This window comes from Sylvia atricapilla, chromosome 8 (genome assembly GCF_009819655.1).
Source record: "Sylvia atricapilla isolate bSylAtr1 chromosome 8, bSylAtr1.pri, whole genome shotgun sequence".
Taxonomy (NCBI): Eukaryota; Metazoa; Chordata; class Aves; order Passeriformes; family Sylviidae; genus Sylvia; species Sylvia atricapilla.
The window spans coordinates 24,078,821-24,100,540 of record NC_089147.1 but is presented as its reverse complement, the minus strand read 5'-3'; the positions used below and the strand labels follow the sequence as shown (position 1 = coordinate 24,100,540).

At 40.0% G+C, this 21,720-nt stretch overlaps 1 protein-coding gene across 5 annotated transcripts in view; it reads right to left on the bottom strand.

Annotated features, from left to right (window-relative positions):
• Nucleotides 1-21,720, bottom strand: part of ZMIZ1 (zinc finger MIZ-type containing 1) — a 339,057-nt gene that overhangs the window by 282,356 nt on the left and 34,981 nt on the right. For all 5 annotated transcript variants that reach the window (XM_066324120.1, XM_066324122.1, XM_066324121.1 and 2 more), the window contains exon 2: nt 5,861-5,996. The gene's annotated coding sequence lies outside the window, so the exon portion shown is untranslated. The remainder of the gene's footprint in view (nt 1-5,860; nt 5,997-21,720) is intronic.

The window sequence follows — 21,720 nt, the reverse complement described above, 5'->3', positions numbered from 1 at the left end:
CACAACCCAGAGCTAGTGGCAAACCACAGTCCCCATGAAAACCACATGTGCCAGAGACCAAATATTTTGCGTTTTGCTTACTGCTAATAAAGCTGCTTCACTTCATTAAAAGCAGCTTATCATTTTATCTACTCACTGATTAATTAGCCTTTAGTTAAAATGAATGAGCACTTGATTCGAGCATTCCATTTATGTGACACTGGTGAACCACCACTTGCATGCTTCCTCCACCTTTTCCTTTTCCTGTCCATCCTCTCTACATTCAGTGTCTTCTTAGGCCCTTCAGACTGACATTCCCAGAACCCTTTGAGGATATCAAAACACTTTTAAGACAGAGGTGAGTAAGGAAATAAATATCCCACAGTCCAAAATTCTTCCAAGGCTCAGTTTTCCTCCTGGAATATACAGATGTATGTAATCTACTTCTCACTGTAATTATGATCACAAGCTTGGAAAGAAACAGCTTGGAAAGAAGAAGGAGCCAGGGAAACAGACTGCATTGCTGGGAACAGGGGCAAAACAGCAGTACCTTTAATACATACAACTTATTTGTCCTTCCAGAATAAAATAATTTTAACTATGAAGCACAAACAGCAGTCAGTTCCATCAAAAACCTGACTTTCTTAGAGAGCGAAGAACTTTCTCCCAAGCCAAATACCATGTGCTGTATATGCATAAAGACAGCTTCTGCTACAGTATATGCCTACAGATTTCACAGTTGCATACGACCGCCAAAATCTCAATTTCTAGCAGCAAAAAACGTATGTTACCATTATTTAGCCAAGCATCTGAAGACTGAAATATACTCTAGCTGCTCATTTTGCTGGAAAACAGTGCTTCATAAACCTAATCTTCTTGTGTAACCAATTGATTTTATTATGACTGTCAGAAACACTCAAATGTATTTGGGAAACTTTAAAAAAATAAACAAAGAAAACCCTAAGCTACACACCTTCCCTTTTCTTTCTCTAAAATTTTAAGCTTCCACTCTTTCACAGCAATGCCCACCAGAAGACTGAAAAATCATTATGCCTAAAACTGCAACAAATCTGTATTTTGAGGGAGGAATGGAAGGAAAGAAGGTGAGGAGAAAGGGAAATAAAACTTCCCGGGTCATTTTAACATTTAGATCTAATTTCCTGTTTAATCAAGAATAGTAAGTAGAATAGTAAGGAAGTGACTGGAAGCATTCTATTTATGCAACAGGCAATTTAAGAGATCTCTTTCAAGAGAATAGCTTGGTTAGGGTATGAACTGCAGACTATAAGCACAAGCTTGAAATTCACCAGCCAGCCAGACAAGGCTGTATTCGAGAAGGCACCAAAGCAAGATCTGGTTTACATCACACAGCAGGGCAGTAACTGACCATGAGTCACTGATGTACTTCATCTGGCATTTAAGGCCATCAGCACCAGATAAAAAACGTTTCAGGACACATTTCACAAAGCACTTCCCAGTATAAGTTTACCTGGCCAGTTCAAATCTGCATAGAATTTTCTAAACAAAATTTCTTCATGGCAAGCCTTCTAAGATGAAGTATCTTTTGTCCTGCAGCTGGCAAGATATTAGTGCAGCTCTCTACTGTAATGACTGAGCTAACTGAACAGGAGTCTTCCCATGGACTAAGCCCAAAAGGGATGAAACAGGATCGATGATTTCTGCTACCACAGTCTGGGCTGCAAGTAGTACCCAGTCCTCACAATCAGGCAGCACCACATAAAACCATGTGTATGCCAAACACAGTAGAAGAGACAGAAAACCCTGGAAAACATGATTTTGAAATATCAAGTCATGATTTTGGATTCATACTTGAAAACACTTGGTTTAGGAATGAAAAATTCTGCTGGTTTGGGTTTGTTATTATTTTTGTATGAATAGCCAAATTTTTGAAACTTACAAAGAATTCATATGCATACCCAAAAGATGGAGCAGTATGCAACCAGGTGGGTCATTCCCTAGCAGTAGCGGAGTTACCACTTTTAAGGAAATAAGGCAATAAACCAGGTCTTTTTCATTGCTAATTTCAACGAGGACTTTATAGCTGATTTGAACCTTACAGCTTTATTTTTGAAGGACTAACAGAGAATATAAACAAAAATAAAATATCAAAACCTGCCACCTACACTAATACCTATGCATTACACTTCGTTCCTCTCAGCCATTCATTATGGATTAGCACAACAGGCTCTCTCAGAAACTCCTTCCTCTCCACTTCGTGTACACTTAAAACCAAAGATGTTTAAAACTCTTTCTAGAGGTACAAAACAAGCATTTAGCTTTCTAAATCTACACGGTAAACAGATTCTAAACGTAAAATTACCTGAAAAATTCATTGCTGGGATGGAAGATATTTTTCCTTCTCCAGTAAGTTTATGAGATTTAAGTCTTCTCAGTACCAGAATAAAGAATTAATACCTGTAACATTCATGAAATGAAACTCTGAAAAAATTAAAGGTTTTACTAAAAAGCAAGAGAGGGCAGGCTTATTGTTAAGTTAATGAAGTACTTAAAGACCTTAAGCAGTGGCAAAGTCCTGATTTAAAGCGGGAGATGGTTAAGGCTTTGCAAACTGAGAACTACAGAAGAACCTGTCATCCTCTCCTAATGTGCAATACAGTTTCGACAGGCACATCATTTTACTAAATACAGTTATTGAATGAGAAATCCTAACCCCAAAGATCTCAAAGGATTTGAGGGAGAAAAAAAATCCAAGACTTGAAATAAATGCCGTGTTGAAATGATCTACAAATGCTCAAGAGCCGTGAACTTGATTTTTATATGAAAAAAAAAATTAAGGCAAATTTCTGACTGATGGCTAAGTTATTACAGACACATGTTTAACATACAGTGTCACCCACCTGAAATTTTAGCTAGCAGCAATATCACCTTTCCTTTGGAAATAGCTCAGGTTGATACAAATAAAACAGGAAAATGGGGAAATGACCAGGGGAATAAAAGTTCTTAAAAAAAAATCAGTGCAAAATAGTCATTCTAGATGCACTGATACAAAAATATAACTTCTGAAAAAATCGGAGCGGAGGTAGGATTGCTCTTTTAACAAACAAGAACATTTAAAATTACCTTCGCCCAAATTTAGTTAATAGGAATGGGCGGAGAAAAGTACAGCATTAAAGGCAAAAAACAAAACACAGCAAACTGTGGCCCACTGGACAGCCTGATCTTTTGTTGCCTTGTCCCTGCCCTGCCTCTCCCTCTCCTTTCTGACCCCCCTTCAACACCTCCCAACCGAGAAGGAGTATATGTTCGCCATCCTCTACTGAACCTGCTCTAGTCCAACATATGGGCAAGAATTTCCTCCTGCTTTGGTTCTCAAATTTCACTGTCACATCCAGCCTCTCCCCCCAGAGCTTTTCACCCCCAGGACTACAGTCTGCATGACTGCATTTGATAATACAGACTCTGCTGCTTAAATACCGTACATTTGCAGACAGTGAAAGCATGTTTTACAAAGGTACCATAAAGGGGTTTAGCAACATACACTTCCCGGGCGTGCAAGCCTGCAGCAGCTGGAAAAGGACCCCGTCCAACATGGGACAGTTTCCCTCTCCTCAGCAGGATGAAAAGGAGCACACAGAGCCCAGGCCTTTGTGCTGGAGCCATTCCCAAGCCGTGGCTTCAGAGGAACGATCTGTCTGACATGTTGCAACTCAGGAAGCATGTGCAGGAAAAGGAGGAGGGGAGCGGCAGGCAGGGATTCCCCTCCAAATTTCCAGTGCTGTGAAAGAGGGACAAACAGATGTGTCCAGCCAGAGAGAAACAGCAGAGGGCTGTGCACAGCCTCTCAGCTGACCCTATTGAACTGAGCAGTGGCACTGGGCTCCTCTGCACACCGCTGCATATGACATATGCTGGGAGGGAGACAATAACAAGAAGCAATGCCCACAGTCCTGCAAAACAACTCTAAAGCTTGTGCTGCTCTCAGCCCCCAACCCAGGGAGTTTGAAGGCATTCAGAAACAGTACAAAAACTCAGCTGGAGCTACGGATCCTTACAGACTCTTTCCTCCACACGTGCAGTGCAGCCAGGCCTCCCACATCTCAGTGTGCCCCAAAATTTTGTGTTTCAAAGGCATTCTAGAGCCTTTGCTTGTTTGGGAGAAAACAGGTTCAGAAGGCATAAGGCAGCTCCTGCAGGCTCCTCAGCATGCCACAGCATCAGCGGCGGAGGCAATGCCTGCCTGCAACAGCACAGGCAGCTGCATTCTTTAGTCTGGCACCAAGGAGGAAAGCTATCATCCATTTTAAAGTTAGATTCAGGGAACCAGCTGGGGACCAGCGATTGCCATTTCTGAAGTGCATGAAGAGGAGTGTAACCAGCCTTTCCATAGTAACGAAGATTAGCGGCCTTGAGTCTGACACTCCTCCTGCATTAAAAGATAGGAGACAAAGAGAGAGACAGGTAATTACATAGAAGGAGCCCTGGGGAAATTGCAAACTCCTTGAGAACCCTTTAGCTGGTCTGTATGTTTCTCCTTGTCTCCGCTTCTGCTGAAGGTCCCCAAGAAACATTTGCCCATTAGATCATTAGCTTTATTGCAGAAAGTAGCCAGACAGCTGATAGTGGCTGTTCAATAAAGACTTAGCTTGCCTCTGCACTGGCAAGAATGAGATGGAGAAAGAGAAAAAGAACATCCCAAGGCACATTACCTGTCTGGAGCTTATCCTTGATACATTAGTGTACTTAGTCAGTGTGAGGGGTCTGACAAATGAACTCTGACAAATCCTGCTGGGGCAATTTAAGACATTATTGCATCGCACTGTCTTTCAAAACCCTTCACAAATGTTAGCACCACCGAGCAATCCAGCAGGAAAACCTGTGTCGGGCACTGGCCTCTCCAATTCAGAACCCAGTGAGTTAGCATAAAGCCCTTCTCAGTGTTGGATTAAGTTAAGACATCAATTCTGAACCAGAATGGCTGAGGTCTAGACAGAAGATACTGCCTCCACTACAAAGAGCATTAACATCTATCACAAAGATGGAAGAGGAAATGACATCTCAAAGCACTGTAGCTCCTAAGCAAATACAAATCTTTAATATTAAAACACATATGCAATTTGTCTAGCAACAAACTTGAATCTACTCATGCAGCTCACAATGCTCTATGAATTGGCACTAATTTTTTGGACTTTATATATCCCTGACACATAAACTGAATGTCTTGCAGTGAAAAGACGGACACATATTTTTTCCCACCACCAGATAACAACAAAATTAAATTCCTCTCACACACCACATTTTGCACTTCTGTCCAAATCTGGAAAAAGTCGGTAGCGTTAAAGACTTGCCATGTGTTTCACCATTCAGAACTTGAGTTGGGCTTCCAGATAGTTCCTGTCTTATCTGTCAGATACAACCAGCCACAAAACCATGACAGACCCCAGAGATGACATCAGGTTTAAAAAACTAACCAAAACAACAATGAAACCAATCCATATTTGCCTGATCAGATGCACATGTGTGATAATAACAACAGAAGCACTTTGAGATATGATTCTTCAACTTGTCTTCTCCAGACCTAACTCTGTCTTTCTAAGATGATATTCAAGAAAAGATTTAGTTAATTAGTCTACAATAAAACAGTTTTACTTTTTTACTTCTGCAAGCATTTAAAAGATATCTCACATTCTAGATTTTCTCAAGGGACAATATCCTACACTTAGTAGTAGAGCAAGAAGTGCACGAAGCTTCTGTTTGCATTCCAGTATTAGAAGGGCAACCCACATGAACCAGAAGCTTGGCAAAACTTCACGCAGACAAACTTCTTCCTCCATCACCTGCCCTTCCAGAAGGAGCAGAGCAGGCAAGACACCTTGAAAAGCAGATAACAATTACCCCTTACCTTTCTGAAGAGGCCGCCGCCAATTAGCACATTCCTGGAGCTTCTGATTCAGGCAGGAAGAAGAAAGGAGGGGAGGGGGAAAAAAAAAAAAAAAGGGAGGAGGGAGCTGTTTTCTTCCTCAGCACAACAGTATTTCCTGAGGGGAGGAGAAAAAAAAAGTAAAAAAAAGGAAATAAGCATTAGCTTTCATGATTTTCCAAGAGGCTACTGATTACAACTCTGCTTGGCAGAGCTACTGTGCCACTACTTCTGCACTTCTAAAATGCCAGTTTAGGGTGTCCTGTATGTTCTCCATTGTCACTTTATCAAAATAGGAAACATGAATGTCCAGTCAACCACCACTAAGAACAGCAAAGAAATTCCTGTCAGAATGGGGAAAAGTACCATATTAGAATGGGTTAAAGCCCAATTCAAAAATATTCTCCAGCACTTTCTCTATTATGTAAACATGCTTGAGCCAAGCTCACACCCACTTCTGTAAAAATTCAAATGAGCCACATTTACTATCAAAATAGTTGGCAAAAGGCAAATTCCAACATGCATACTGAACATACAGGTATATACTGACATTCAAGTGCTTATGCACTCTGAGAGGATCATACCTACAATTATGAGGTATTTGCAACTAATTCTAAGTTCACCTTCTTTTTAAGAGAACTACTCTTTTTCTTAAGACAATCTATTCCAGCTATATCAAATCTTCCAGTAACAGCAAGAATAAGTACATGTGTGGGGTTTTTTTAAAACAGAATGAAGGGAAGGGGATCTTAAAAACCTTTTGACTAAACGTACCACTTAGAAATTGAGCTTCACTCCCATAAAACCACAATTCCTCACCTCAGACCATTTTGCTCTCTCTGCCCTACTCCTAACATGACTTTAAAGAAACTTACAGACACAGAGATTTAATGGGCCCCTCCCTACCCCCAGTACCTGTCTCTGATGAAAGGCAGGAAAATCAAGTGGAAAATTATTTTAAAGTGTGCATGCAAGACATTAACATCTTTGAGGAAATGGCAATCAAGGTTTTCCACGGGGAATGAGCAAAGGGAAACACGTCCAGTCTGTTCTCCATCACACTTTGTTGGTTTATATTCATGCAGAAAAACTCTACCCTTTTCTGTCCCATGGAAAATCTGAACACAAGTTCTCAAAATAAGGAAAAATATCGGTGCTACCTTACATTTCCACACACAATTCTGCCATCCCTCAAAACAACAATTAACCCATCTGCTAACAGCATGCAGATCCTCGTCTCCTGGAAGAGATTTTAAATAAGGGCCCCCAACAGATAGGAAACAAGATAAAAGGCAGCACTTCTATCACAGCATCTCCCTCAAAGCCACCACGTCTGTCCAATTCTAAATGGCCACAGTTCCTGCATTTCTCTAGGGGACAAAAGCTCTCTTTTTCTCTCCTCCTGTCAGCAAGACTTAAAGCTGCAAGAGTAATTCTGTCCAGATTCCCCTCTAGATAGGCAATGATTTAAAGAATTCATGAAGTAACAGTGGCAGTGTAAATAAACAATGAAAAACTAAATAAAGATCACAGAAGACAACACACAGAAAATGTGCACCAAGGAGAGCAAGAACAAGCTCAGTGATTCAAAACCTCTTCTGCCTTGTTGTGTGCACCCATAAATAGGCGCAGCAATAATGTGACAATGCGAAAGAGCGGATTCTGACACAAAAATGTAACTACTCCAAAACCTGCCTCCTCAACCTTCTGCCTAAAGGCAAACCTTCCCCCAGTGTTTAATTTCACTTTCTCAATGTCTTACACCCCTCATCAGTTGCATTTCTGCTTTCTGTCGGCTTTCACCATCTTGCACTAATTGACGCAAAGCAACTTAAACCTGGAGAATTCAAATCGTTTTGTTTTGTTTTTTTAAAGGGAAACAGTGCTGCAGCCCCCAGTGTGGGGACGGGAGAAGAAATGACCCATAGTGAATTGCTCCTGACACGTGTACATCCCGAGGCTATGTGCAAATCAATACTTACTGAGCAGCTCAGCACAGATCAGGTTGCAAAACTCAAGAAAAAAAGAAATTGTATCACCCCCTCAAACATACACTAGTTTTGTATCCCTAAATCAAATGCATCATTTGCTTTTCTTTTTCACCATCAAATCAAAAGAATGCTTTTGACAGCATTTTTCTCCCTGCTAACACTTTCCCCCCGCCGGATCTCCTGTAAAGCCTGTTAAGAATTGAAATACTGGTTATATTTAAAGTGCTTAAGAATTTTGCACTTCCATCCTATTGCTAGTAGGAGAAATCATTTAAAGCAGACATGGAAGATTTGAAGAAAGCATAGTTTTAAATCAAATGTTTAAATCAAAAAAGAAGTCTGAGTGCAAAAAACCAAAGTTTTAAAACAATATTCTCAGGGAGACAGAAATTTGTCCCAAGTACCATTCAGAGACATAGGTTTGACTCAACATCACTTGCTCCAAAGGTGAGATTGTCTGTTCTCAAATCCTCAGGCAAGAAAAAATAATAAAGTGAAATAATGAATTACCTGAAAGTCAAATTCTAAGTGGAGAAACCTCTCAAAATGATTTACAATACCAAATGACTTGACTAAATTTCTGACAGGGCCCGAGATAATCTGTATGAAAAGAATGTCAAAATGTTTTGGGTATACAGCCACTACAGGAAGAAAACACACAGAAAACTGGGAAACACTCTATCAAAACCCAACAAATCGTCGACATCAACATTAGATAAATGACTAGGCATATGTTGAGTCAAACACCCTCAAGATGGTGTGTGAGTCAACTCCTGCAATGAATTTAGTGGAGCTGCTTTCCTACATCAAGCTTAATAAAAATAATCCTCAATTACTCCAGCTAGGTCTGGGTTCTCCTTAAATCCCACATGATGCATGCCCATTCTGGGCAGTACCTGAGCTGGAGATCTAAACATGGAGCAGGGATACTGGAATGTGATTTTGACTAATCTTTTCTGAATGATGATGCCAGATTCATTCTTCCTGCTGCATGACAAAGGTAGAGTTTTTTTCAGGCGTTACCCAAATGTAGACCACTTCCAATAGAAAAATGCAAAAATCCTGCAGGACATTTGCAGATTCTAGGTCTTAAGTGATCCAGAGACTTTTTACATTTAGGGGGGAAAAAAAAAATAAACTGGGGAAAGTGATGCATGCCCCTCACTTCCAATCTGCACTGCATGACTGGAGAAGAGCTTGATGACCTTACCATGTCTGACCCCTGCACGGAGCCCCCATGAGCTCTTAAAGGCACTCCTGTGTCAACAGAAGCCCCCATTTTACACAACCAACCTGGGTGATTTTCTGGTTTATTACATTTTCTAGCTCTATGATGGCTATTAATTTCATTACACTGAGGAATTAGATCAGAGCACTGCTGTATGCAACAGAACCCTCCCCCAACTTTGTCCATAACATGGGGTTTAAACTCAGGGTTTAAACCAAAGTGGGCATCATCACCAACACCTCTTAAAATTTACAGAGAAAACCAAAAAGCATTCTCAAGGTTCTTCAATCTACATTTAACTAACAGCTACTTTTCTTCAGGTGAATTATATGTACATTCAGAGTGCACTACTAGATACAGGTCAAGTTTATATCACAGTAAAAAGTTCTTTTCTTTTCTTTCCTGTTGATTTTCAACCTTTTGATCTTGGAGAGGTAATAAAACAACTATTTCCTTAACATCTATTCAGGGAAGTAGCAGTCTCCATTTCCTATTGCAAAAAACAAATAAGCAAGCTAAGAAAAAAGGAAGATTAAAATACCTACTCTTAAATAGCATGATGAAACTGAACAAAAACCCTTGGGTTTTGAAGCCAGGAACCTCACCTGCTTCTGAATCAGGTTCTTTCTCCAAGCTATTTTCTAGTATCAACAGCTGGCACAGAATCAGTAAGAAGTAGAACTTGCATGTTTCGTTTTATGTAACACGTTCATTTCATGTAACATTTCACGAGAACACAATATAATGTTCACCTACAGCAACATAAAGAGAACCAGCTAGAAATTAGCAAATTCTCATTTATTTCAGTATGAATTAAAAGCATATCCCCATTATCCATGCATATGTGTGTGTGCACGTCTCATACGTACAACAGGGCAAGTCCTCCACCACAAACCAAACAGCTGAACTGGAGATATTTGTGAAGAGAGAAGCTTCTTCAAACAGAAATGCTATTTTCCCAGAACTGTATCTGCACAAAGACAGGAAGCTCTTCTCAAGTATCTATTACAAGAAGCCAAGAAAAAGTAACCAAAACATTGTTGCAGAAGCACAGACAAAGCTGTGGTAAGAGTTGATGAAAACACAAGACCTCCTAAATAAAATTTCCTTTCATTTGCCTTAGTGAACTCTTGGGATCCACCACCAACAGATGTCTAAATAAAAGACTAGATTTTACTTACATGAAATATATTTCCTAAACAACCAGTGTAATTTTTATTAATTTGAACAACCTTTAATTTAAATGCCAAATGTATTTTATTTCTATATCTTTATACAGAGGTGTTCCCACAATTGTTTCCTATGGCTTTAATGTTACAGCTATCTGTATTTTCCCACCTGCTTTCCTTGCATCCTAAAAAGAGCTCTTCCCAAAATTACATTTTTCCATGTAAAAACTCTGAGCTTTCAGAAGCACTATTCACATGGATGTATTTAGGTAATGTGCCTAGTAAAGAATACCAGCCTCTGTATGACATTTACCTATCAGTCTAACTGCAATGACCCCACCAAGAATGAAAAAAAATTATTTAATTTTTTCTTAATCACCTAAAAAGGTACATAATGAGCACAAGCAAGATTTATACCCCATACATTATATGCAAAGCCTTGAGGACCAAACTCAGTGCCCAAAGCACAATGAGAGAAGCTCATCACTTGAAAAATTTGGTCCCTTCCAAAGGAACAGGGTGGGAATAATTTTGTCAAACATTTATTTCTCCCTTTTAGATCTAGAAGGAAGCAATATCTTTGTCTAAAAGCCTTACCCCTCAACTTTCCCCAACTGATTAGGTGACAGGATGCTGATAAACCAGCTAAACTGGTGGAGTAGGGCCCAGGACCCAGGACACAAGGGACAGGAGAATCAGGTGCATGGGCACATCTGGGAAAGCAGCATCCTGCTGTGGCTCCCTGCTGGGGTGGTAGCCTCATGCTGCTGTCAGTGGGGACTTTACAACAGCCCCAAGGATAAGGGAGGTGGGAAGGGGGCATGCAGAAGCTTTTTTTTTTTTTTTTTTTTTTTGGTGCAGCAACTACCTCTGTATTACAAGCCTGATTTCATATTTTTCTATCTTGTTCTTAATTAAAAAGAAGATACACTTCACGTTCGAAATAGGTATTTTTTGAAGCTTGAATCATTTAGCCTATTAAACCCAAGCCTGTATTACGGGTGTTATTTCTTAAAAACATACAGTAAATGCATTAAATTATTGATAGTCATTAAACAGGAAAAAAATTTAAACAGCTCTCAGCTTTTATCAATCATTAATGCAGTTTCCACTTGCACATCTCACTGGGTTGCTATCATATAGCACAGAGCAAAGAGTACAAATCCTGAAGGCATGAATTCATTTTCTCTTGATGCAGAGTAAAAATATTCTTGGCAGCAGGAGAGAGGCTAAAACATGAAGCAGAATGGTTGAAAGGAGGCTTCTGTCTTTTGCAGTAAACAGGTAGCAATAGGAGGGAGCAGCAATTTGAGGCACCAAAGCCCGTCCACGTCTCCTGTAAGGGCCAGTAACAACGTCATCAATCACTCCCAGCACCTGGCAGCAGCTAGGGCCAGCCCAACAGTGTTTGCAAATTTTTTCCCTATTTGAAATACTCGTTAATTCAATGGCATTCGGGGAAAACAAAGAGCATTGACGTGAAGAGTAAAGCATCCAGCAACTTGAGCGAGGTAAAGATTTCAGCCCAAGTTGCTCACCAGCTTGTGAACCAGTAAAACCCATCACGTACAGAAAACCCTAACCTGTGACACAGACAGCCTGAGCTCAGGAAAATGACAGACTGGGAGAGTCTCTTGAAGCTATTATGAGCCTTTACTGAGGCAAGTTCCAACTAGACCTAATGCTTTCAGCAGGTCTAAATGACTCATGTCAATATGGGGAATCTGGAGATAATGCCAGTTGGTGGCACCTTGCCTGCCTGCAATAGGCCAGATAGAAGAGGAGAGATTTTCACCAACATCCCATTCTTTGTCCATTTTATGCACAGACTGAAAACCTGTCTTACAAGAGCTGCTTCTCTTACCTTTCATCCCTGGCAATTTATGGAAATTCACTACTTTAAAATGCAACAAGGAGAGAACACAATCCACGGTGACAAGGCAGGTATGACTGCAGCGTGCAAGGACTGACCTGACATACCTCTACAGCAGCAACTGTAGGTGAGCCATAGCCACAAAAATATCAATGCAAAACACACAAACCCTGGCTCTGGCTAGATATTCAGACAGTAAAACCTTAGCCCTGCAGCAGGCCTGCTACTGGAACCCAAATTAATTTGTTTTAAACTACCTTGTGTCTGTTTAAATGAGCTGTAATAATAGTTCTGAAGCAAAGTGCAGACACATGCAAAAGCTAAACACAATCCTGAGGACTGCTTGAGAAATGTGTGCCCACACCCAGAGCCCACTTAGAAACTACTAGCAGGAAAAACTTGTCATAATCCAAGTGTTCCACTCCCAATGATGGCTTCAATCCCTTAAAAAAACCATTTCTGTCCACACAGAAAAAAAAAATGGATGTTAGAGATTAGGGAAAAGTACAAAAAGAATCATTGTCTGCAACCAAAATCTAAGTCCTGCAGAGGTTAGTATTTTTTCCTGAAAACGATTCAAGAATGCACTGAGTCGAGCAACTAGATAATGCCAAATGTTGATACAAAAGCAGCCAGGAAAAGCTGCAGTCACTGGAAAACATTCTCTAGCCTGATTGTTTACAGGCAACTATGTTATAAAATACAAAAATATTTATTTCCAGCCATCATTAGTGCAGATCTACATCACGTTAAAAAAAAAAAATAAATAGTCAATTAAGACACATGTCTCATTACACTGTAGTCCCAGGGAAGGTAGCACAGTATTTAAAGTAATACTATGAAAGCTATTCCACCACTGAATTGATTTCATCATATATCAACAAACTAAGTAATTCACAATAAATTTCAATATAATATTAATCCTTATCTATATACAGAACTGTAAGAGTAATAGCCCATTAGTATTATTAATGCAGCACACAACCACTAGCAGCTCTCACACTGGTCCAGGAACCAGTATCAAGCTCAGAGAGACGCCCAGTTATCCTCCAGGCCATAAGCAGTGCACCACCGTGCTACCTGCCAAGATAAGGAAAATGGAAATCATTGACACGAGGGGCTTGGGCCAACTCCACAGCTGCCTGCATGAAGCTGCTGCTGCAGCCGACGGCAGCACAGGCTGAGCATCCAGCTTTGCCAGGGCTGCCCACTGCCACAGCTCTGAGGTGAGACAAGGAAAAGGTTTAGGTGGGTGTTTGTGTGCATGCAGAAATATTCACTGCTTGTAATGCATCCTTCTTGCCAAACCTTTTTTTTTTTTTTTTTCCCCATGCGTAATTTTTTTTTAGACCACTCAAGCTCCTATCTCCTCACTGCACCCCACTGAGAATGTTCCTTTCAGGCAGCTGCAAGTGCTATTAAATTTTGTCTGTCTGTAAAGCACATTAGCCTTCCAATGAAGTATCTGGAATTTTTATTTTGAAGCCACAATCTGGATCTCTAGCTAAAAGATGTGTTGGAAGCACACAATTCCTTAGCACCTCCCCTTCCTTACCAATGCAAGGCTTGTATATGACAACATAAGCAAAGACTACAAAAATAAACTCAAATCCCCAAACAGAAGTCCCACGACAACTGCAGCTAAGTCTAATGAAAAGCAACTCTGAACTAATAGTTAAAGCCTTTCAAAATCCCTTGCTATTTGTAAGGAATACATTATCAGAGAAGAGAGATGTACCTTCAGTATACAACTGCATGATTAACTGAACCATCACAGATCCACACTCAAGGCTTAACTATTTGAGTTCCAACAGTTTCAGAGACAAGGCCTGTATTGGATAGTTGGGTTTGATACAGCAGTCTCTGTGCATACTCACCACCCGCCCCTCTTTGTTTTAATAAACTGATTCCACGATAAAAGTCATTTAAAATAACAAAGCCAAACAACTGTCAAACTACCACTAATATGAGCCTTCAAACAGCTTTCCATTGCATAAATCATTTTGGTGATCTAGTTTCACACCACTCCAGGGAAAGTTACATGCATAACAGAGAAAATTCACTATCAATATGCAGAGATCATTTGGCAACTACATCACTACTAGTAAAGACCTGTGCAGTGGCACCATGGTTTCAATACATTGCATATACAGGATAGAAGAGCTCCTCAAACCAAATGCACTAGCTCCAGGCTTGCAAAATCATCAAAAGACAACCAGTTCTGCTTCAAGTGCTTGGTAATCTATGCTTCCCTGAGCCAGCACAGAGTGGGCATGAGGAAGGTAATAGAGCATTAGTGGTGAGTATTAATTTGCCACCCTTGATAGGGAAGTCATTTCAATAATTCTCAAAATATTTGCTAATGACCCCAAAGGTTCAGATACTGAACCCAAAAGTTCAGAGACCTCAACTATGGAAGACTGTTAGTTGAAACTTTTTCATGTCTCCTGTTCAAAGACAGTGCTAAAAACATCATCATTATTATTATGCACACTACACATGTTTTTCAGCTATTTATTACATTAATACTTCCTATTATTTTGTAACAATAAGCTACATTTAAACTATTTCTTATTTTTTCTTTGCCTCTTAATAAAAATTAATTCTCTTACTCTGTTCATAAGTTCTGGTGTTTCTTTCCTTTGTCACAGACTTCTGCTATCAGTGGTCAATGGATGAGACTGAAATATTAATCTCCCAGAGGAGGAAAAAAAATATATCAGTGAACCATGATCTGGGTGTGCATATATGGCAGGCTCTATTTTCTACCTCTAGCACATTTCCTTGTCCTGAAGCTCACAAACAGCCCTCAATACTCCTCCTCTGGAAATTCATCCAAGAGCTAATTTCTCATCACAAGAAATACAGCCTCAAGAATTTAATCAGCAACCAAAGCAGAGGGGTAAAACAGCTGTCTCCAAAGGACTCTTTACAAGGATATTCTCCTGAATTAAACTCTTATTCCAAACAATTCTGATGTTCCTAAAACAAACGTATAGCTGCAGTATATGGATGCCTGATACAGTATGATGCAATTCATGACTTAATACTATATATTCCTCATGCTCCAAGATCAGAGGCTTTTCCATAGCTCCTATCTCCCATGTGAATTACTTCCTCCTCTTATCAATTAATCTGGAATACTTTCAAATAGAATAGAAGTTGAGCAAGAAATATTTACTAAACTGGTTATCTGAAGTTATTAACTAAAGAAAGTATTTTCATAATAATTGCAGTTATAGCTAATGTGAAACACAGAACAAGAATTCCTGTAGAAGGTTTCAGCTGAACTACTTCTGTGAACTGTAACCAAAACACAGCAGTCATGAGAGGACATCCAGGATTGAGGAAAGAGGTAACTGACAGAGCAGCCAGACCCCAAAATGACCAACAGGTAACCAACCATCTTTCAGCCAGAGGCTCCAAGTCTGCAAAGAGCACCATGGTGGGAATCATTCGACTACTCCAGGCTTTGTACAAGCCAGTTAGCAAAAACAAGGTGTACGTGGCTGATCCTCCATCTCCCATCTGTCGATCCGCACTTTCACACATTAGCAGTGTAACAACTAGTAACACAGACCAGAACCATTGCATTTCTCTGCAACTTGTACACAAAATCCTGACTATTTTCAATGGTACCACCTGCTCCCTGCTTCCCCCACCAACATCCCCGTCTACTTGTCATGCAGCATCCCACACTACCGCAAAGGTCTTGAGCAGGTAGGACAGGAACAGTTGATGGGTTTGTTACCAACATCTTGGATGAACACAAAATTTAAAAGCTTCATTATCTACAGGGCCTCTACTTACACTGTGTGTCAAGAGCAGAGGCAGTAGAGAATGTTTGGATAGAAAGAGGTGGGGAAATTTTTCAACACTATCTCTGTGATTTATAAGGCCCAATCTCACTGTGTATCACTTAGACGTATCAAAAGCTGGGCTTGTCTTGTTATTCTATTAGATGTAACTACAAATTATTACTCAAATTTATGCACAAATATCCGTTGTCAAAAGGATGTTAAGAAGTAGAGAAAAGGTGAATTTTTACCAGTCAGACAGTGAGAGAATTTCCCATCACATTGTGGCACGTATGCAAAGCTTCTCGGCAACTTCTTCCATGACAATGGATTTGCAAAGCAAGAACTAAGGAGATTATTTGATTCAGCATCTAGTCAAGTGGCCAATTCCTTCAGCAATCAATATTAATCAGCAAGCTAAAGCCTTGTAAGAAAAATCAGACAGAATCTGAATCCTTCCGCCTGCAGCAAGCAGGGCTCTGAGGCCTTATGGTCCAACCAAGACACCTCAGCCACGGCAATTTTGAAAAATGAATTTTACCTGGGGCTCAAAATATACCCCATGCTTCTTTCCAAATGCCAGATCACAAAGGCTCACCTTTTCAATGAAATTCTGAGAAGAAAAACACATACATACAACTTGGGTCTAATATCATCTATTTATTACTTTGCACTACAGCTGTGCAGGAAAATCTTAAAAATGAGCACAGGGGACCAGGGAATAAGAGCAACACATTTAAGAGCAAAACACAGGCCATCTTCACACACACACTTTCTGCATTAATAACATCAGGAATTCTGCTTTTTCCTATTATCCATATATTTCAGGAGGAAATATTAAGATATATGAATCACACAGCTGTAACAGTATACATGGGGAAAGCTGAGTGTCAAAACTTTAATAAGAACTTATAAAACAACCCAGCACCTTTGGGTCCTTAGGAAAATGAAACAAACAAACAAAAACCACCCAAAACCCCCCCTCCCTCACAAAAGGGATTTAGGCTAGGTTTTCAGATGCCCCTTCTGTTCAGTTAAAGCCTATGTTTTATGCACGTCTATTTCCTTTGACAGCATATTAAAACAGAAGCCTTCAGATCATCAAGCAAACCAGAGGGCCTTTGGCAGCTGTTAAGGCCCAGTATTCGAGTTGTGTTTTAACAAACCTGTGAGCCCTTGCTCATCTGGCTTTATAAAGCAGAAAGTACACAAATCTGTTTTCCCTTCCATTATACGGTCATTCCAAATCCCACTGCAATTACTCAGTAATCCTTGGCAGAGCTGTATGAAAATGACCGAACCTACACTCAAAGAGAATAAATTGGCAGGCAAAGCACGTGGACTAGGTGGAGGGGGAGAGTTGGGAACACACTGTTTGTTTCCAGAAGTGCCACACACTTGGAGGACAGGGCAGAAACCGGACAATGAAATGATCTGGTAGAACAGAATGGCTTGTCTGTGTTTATCAGGGGACAGCTTGCTTGGATAACAGGAAGCATAATGACCTCAAGCTGTAAGAGTAGCCAGAATCAGAAGGAAAAGTACTAGCTAGGGTTTGGGATTCCTAGAAAACAGCTGTAGAAAAGGAGTGACTTGTAGCTGTGGACTGATCTGCAGCAATAAGTCTGGCAATGAGAAACAGCTGGGCAAATCTGAAACAAAAATACCAGCTTTCCCAGAAATTCACCCTCAGACTAAGCAGAGTTTGACACACTGGAAAAACCTGGATTTTTGTATTTTAAGTAAAGCTTTAAGAACAATTCAGACATGTATTTAAGTTACTGTGAAAAATATATGACCAGATGTCAAATGCTCTGTGCTGAGCCACTGCTAATCTGCCAGCATCCAATGCTCAGTTCTGTGCCTTACTCCTCATTCACCAAAACATACACAAATTCTTCCCGGCAGAAAACTCATTTCCTCCACAGGCCTTTTTAGATTGCAGACAAGTAAATATAAATGTGTATACATTATAGATACCTCCATGTTTTTAGAAGTTTAATATATAGCTATTCTTTGTACCTATTTACAAGCATTTGCTATATAAATTTACACTTGTTTATGCAGAATAAAAGTGTAACATTTTAGAAATGACCAAGTTACAGTTTTTGCACTAGGCAGTGATGATTAAACCCTGAATATTTCATGGTAGTGAATCACATTGCCAAGTCTCTAGAGACCAGAGCAATTTGAATTGGCATAAATGAATGTTTCCCAGTCTTCTGCTGATTCTGTAATGAGTTATCTTCCAGCCCTGCCAATCATTTCTCGGAAGGCAGCCCCACTCTCCAGCTCTTTAGCTTTATTCACCACTCACAAGTGCTCGGAAAGCTGTGTTTGCTTCCACAAGTGCAACTGCTGCTGCCTCACAACAGCAGCTTGTCTACACTTTGGCCCTTTTGTCAAAGCCATCCATGCACGTCCTCAGCATTTTCATGACCCTTGCCTGCACAGAGCCCATTCTCCCATCAGCTTTATCTTCCCAAAACACCAAATAAATTAACTTCTAGATCAGCAACGACGGAAAAAATGCAAACAAAGCAGTTTCAATCCCTGTACCCACATTTAAACTGGCTGCCTTCTAGACATAGACCATGAGCCTTTTCATGCCAGCAGCTCTGCCAAAGAAGTCTCTGGAAGCCTTCTGATCTCAAATGCCAACACATTCCCCTGATGAGATAAGTTTAACCTCATGAGAAGATTGGGAAGGAGCTGCTACACACAGGTTAGAGCTGATGAGCAGCAGGTAATGACTGGAGCTAAGCCAAATTTGGGTTACACCAGCTTTTCTTTTTTGAAGGTACAAATGGGTTCACACATTCAAGTTTCTTTTTGAGTTTACTGTGCAATTATCTGAACTACAACCAAAACTCTGCCAAAAAAGCAGAGTTGCAGGGACTTGTGCAGACTTGCCTGAATGGCACAAGAACATTCTGGCAAACACGGATATAGTTTTGCTTGGGGGGTAAGAAAAGTAGACTTGCAGGTAACTAAAACGGATAAAGGTTAAACTGGAGCCTAGTAAACTCAGGCGGCTTTTTCTTCCAAAAACTGACGTGGCATTGCCAATCTGCTATATGGAGATACACTAATTCTATAGGTAATGAAGTCAAAAGTTTTGTTTCTGTGTTTACACACAGAAGACAAATTTTGCTGATACCTAGACTTTAACTTTTTTTTTTGATCTCCCATAGGTCCTTAGCCTCCAGTTCTAGCAGAACATGTTACTTTTACCTTAAAATGACCTTATTTAGGAGAGTATTCAAATTGCTGACAAGACACACTGCTTCAAGCTGGCATCTTCCCTCCTACTGCCATCAGTGCATTTTCATTATCACACAGCTGGTGTTTTTTGTGTTTTAGCTTTGCATTTGGCCATTTCTTAAAGACTTCAGCCACAAAATCCAAGGTTCAAAGACTATTGGCCAAAGAACCCAAACAGTGGTAAAAAGTACAGAAATGTATTGATCTAAAAAGATGCAACAGGTGTCATCACATTATGAATACAGTGGCCCTGAGTGTATGCATATTCTAGTATGTTGGCTCCAATGGTTGAAATAAAAAGAATGGGAAAAAAAAATAAGGTCTTTTCACTCTTTCTAACAATACCAATGTCAGCCTGTAAAATCACTGTACTGAGTAAATGAGTTATCAGCATTTTAAGTTTTTGTTCTGGAATGGAGAAACAAGAAAAAGGGAACTCGCAAAGGAAACTTCTTGAAGTGATAACTTAGTAATAGAAAGTCAACAGCATTTTTAATTTATGCCAGATCCCAGCCCCCCAAATGCTAACAGCTGTTCATTAATCCATCAGTTTTGAGGCCCCATACACTACCTCTCCTCCCTGCAACTCCAGCTGTGTGGAGAGGAAGCACAGGAGCTCTCCCAAGGATCACATTGCTAAAACTGTTTTCAGTCCCCTAGCAGCAGTGGTCTTGCTCCACCCTTTTTATTGCTAATATTATTTTGAAGTCAGATACAAGATGGTCCTTGATCAAATTTTCAGAAGTTGAAACTTCAGCAACACCCTGGGAGAAAGCCCAAAATGCCTAAATAAATCAAAACCACACAGAACTTGTATCCAACAGAGCTGTGTTGTCCATTTCCTGACAGCTTCTATCTAGCCAACAAATTACAGCCAATTAAGTCCTTTGCAAGGAAAGTTTTCTGTTTACTGTAATGCTGAAGGGGGGAAAATAAAAGAGCTAGGAGGCATTACTCCAAATGTATTAAAATAATTAATCCATCCACAAACACCACTGGAAATTGCCTTGGGTTTCTCCAAAGGACTTCAGTTTTGTTATTGTATGTAATTATAGCAATCAAGAGTTTCTAACCAGGTTCTGCAAACATTAGGTCAGTTAGAATAAAGGAAATGGATTCTTTCTTGCAACTCCTAGATCCTTCCCATCCACTAAAATAAAACATTAAAAATTGACACATAGATCAGTTGTTTACCCTTTTTAATCTAAGATCCTCACATATGACAAAGAAAAACCAAGCTCATAACACTATGGGCGTCTTACTGCAAGAATACTAAAAAAACAAAGCTCAGCTTCTCCACAGCCACACAATCAGAAAAATCAGCAAAGTCAAAAGGTAACTGGACTAGCAACCTGAAACACCGATTTCAGAATTTATAATTTTGAAAATATAAACCTAATAAGAACTTGGAACTTTTATCATGCTTCCCCAATTCTAGTATCTCCTCACTGTTAGTCTAAAGCATTTTGCAATCAAATTATAAACATTTTATGTTCCTGAGAAGTGCTTTTATTAAAAACAGTTTAGTATCTGGTGATGCAAATGAGCTTTCTTTTCCACACAAGGGAACTATGGTTGAGTACACTGACACTTAAATGTTACTCTAATGGTCAAATCTAAAAACACTTTCTGAAAAAGGTGAGTTACCATTGAATGAAAGTAGGCTACATGCTCGTTTTATGAAGGCCTTAATTCACGGTATTCCATAACCTATCAAGCAACTATGATTTCCTTGGAGAGAATTCAACCTTTTGAAAGAGCGGCACAGAAGAGAAGCAGAGCCTAAATCATGCCAAGTTGCCCCAGCAGTCACTGACAGAAGGCAGTGCTCAGCTTCTTGTCCCGCTCAGGGCTTTCCGGACGGTGTGCGTGCGCGCTGTCAGCAGCACAGCGCAACGTCTGAACCCAGGGACACATTCCGTACTCTCCCAGAGCGCAAACACCTCCTGGACGCAAATAATGCATTTTGATGCACATAACCCATGGCTTGGGTAACCTCCACTGCTTTTTAGATTTTCCTAAATCTAAACACCATATTACTGAATCAGGGCTAAGGAGGGTAGAAAAGGGTAGCAGCAGATCTCGCACGACAAACAAGGGTGCTTCAGAATAAACCTCCTTTTTTAGCACCTGTGTGATCCCTGCACTCTGTTTAATATGGGGCTTCGTCCCTAAATTCAAGTGAGCATTGTAACATATTAAAGAATATTTTTCAAAAGACTTTTAAGCTCTCACAGAAACTTCTATGAATCTCATGGTACAGCACTTCAGCACTAGTGAGCAGGTTGTGAGTCCCAAAACAAAGCTAGCTTGTTCAAGCAGGATGACTATGCATGACTTCAGATGGATAAAGAATCCAGAAAAGTGTTTTGCTACAATGGTATACCCTGAAATTGAGGGACAGTTGAAAAAATTAAGCATTCATTTCTTTCCCAAATGCTTTGCTGGGTGGAACAACAGCTAAATAATTATATATATTAAACAAAAACAACACCAAAAACCCCCAACTCAAACAACTCC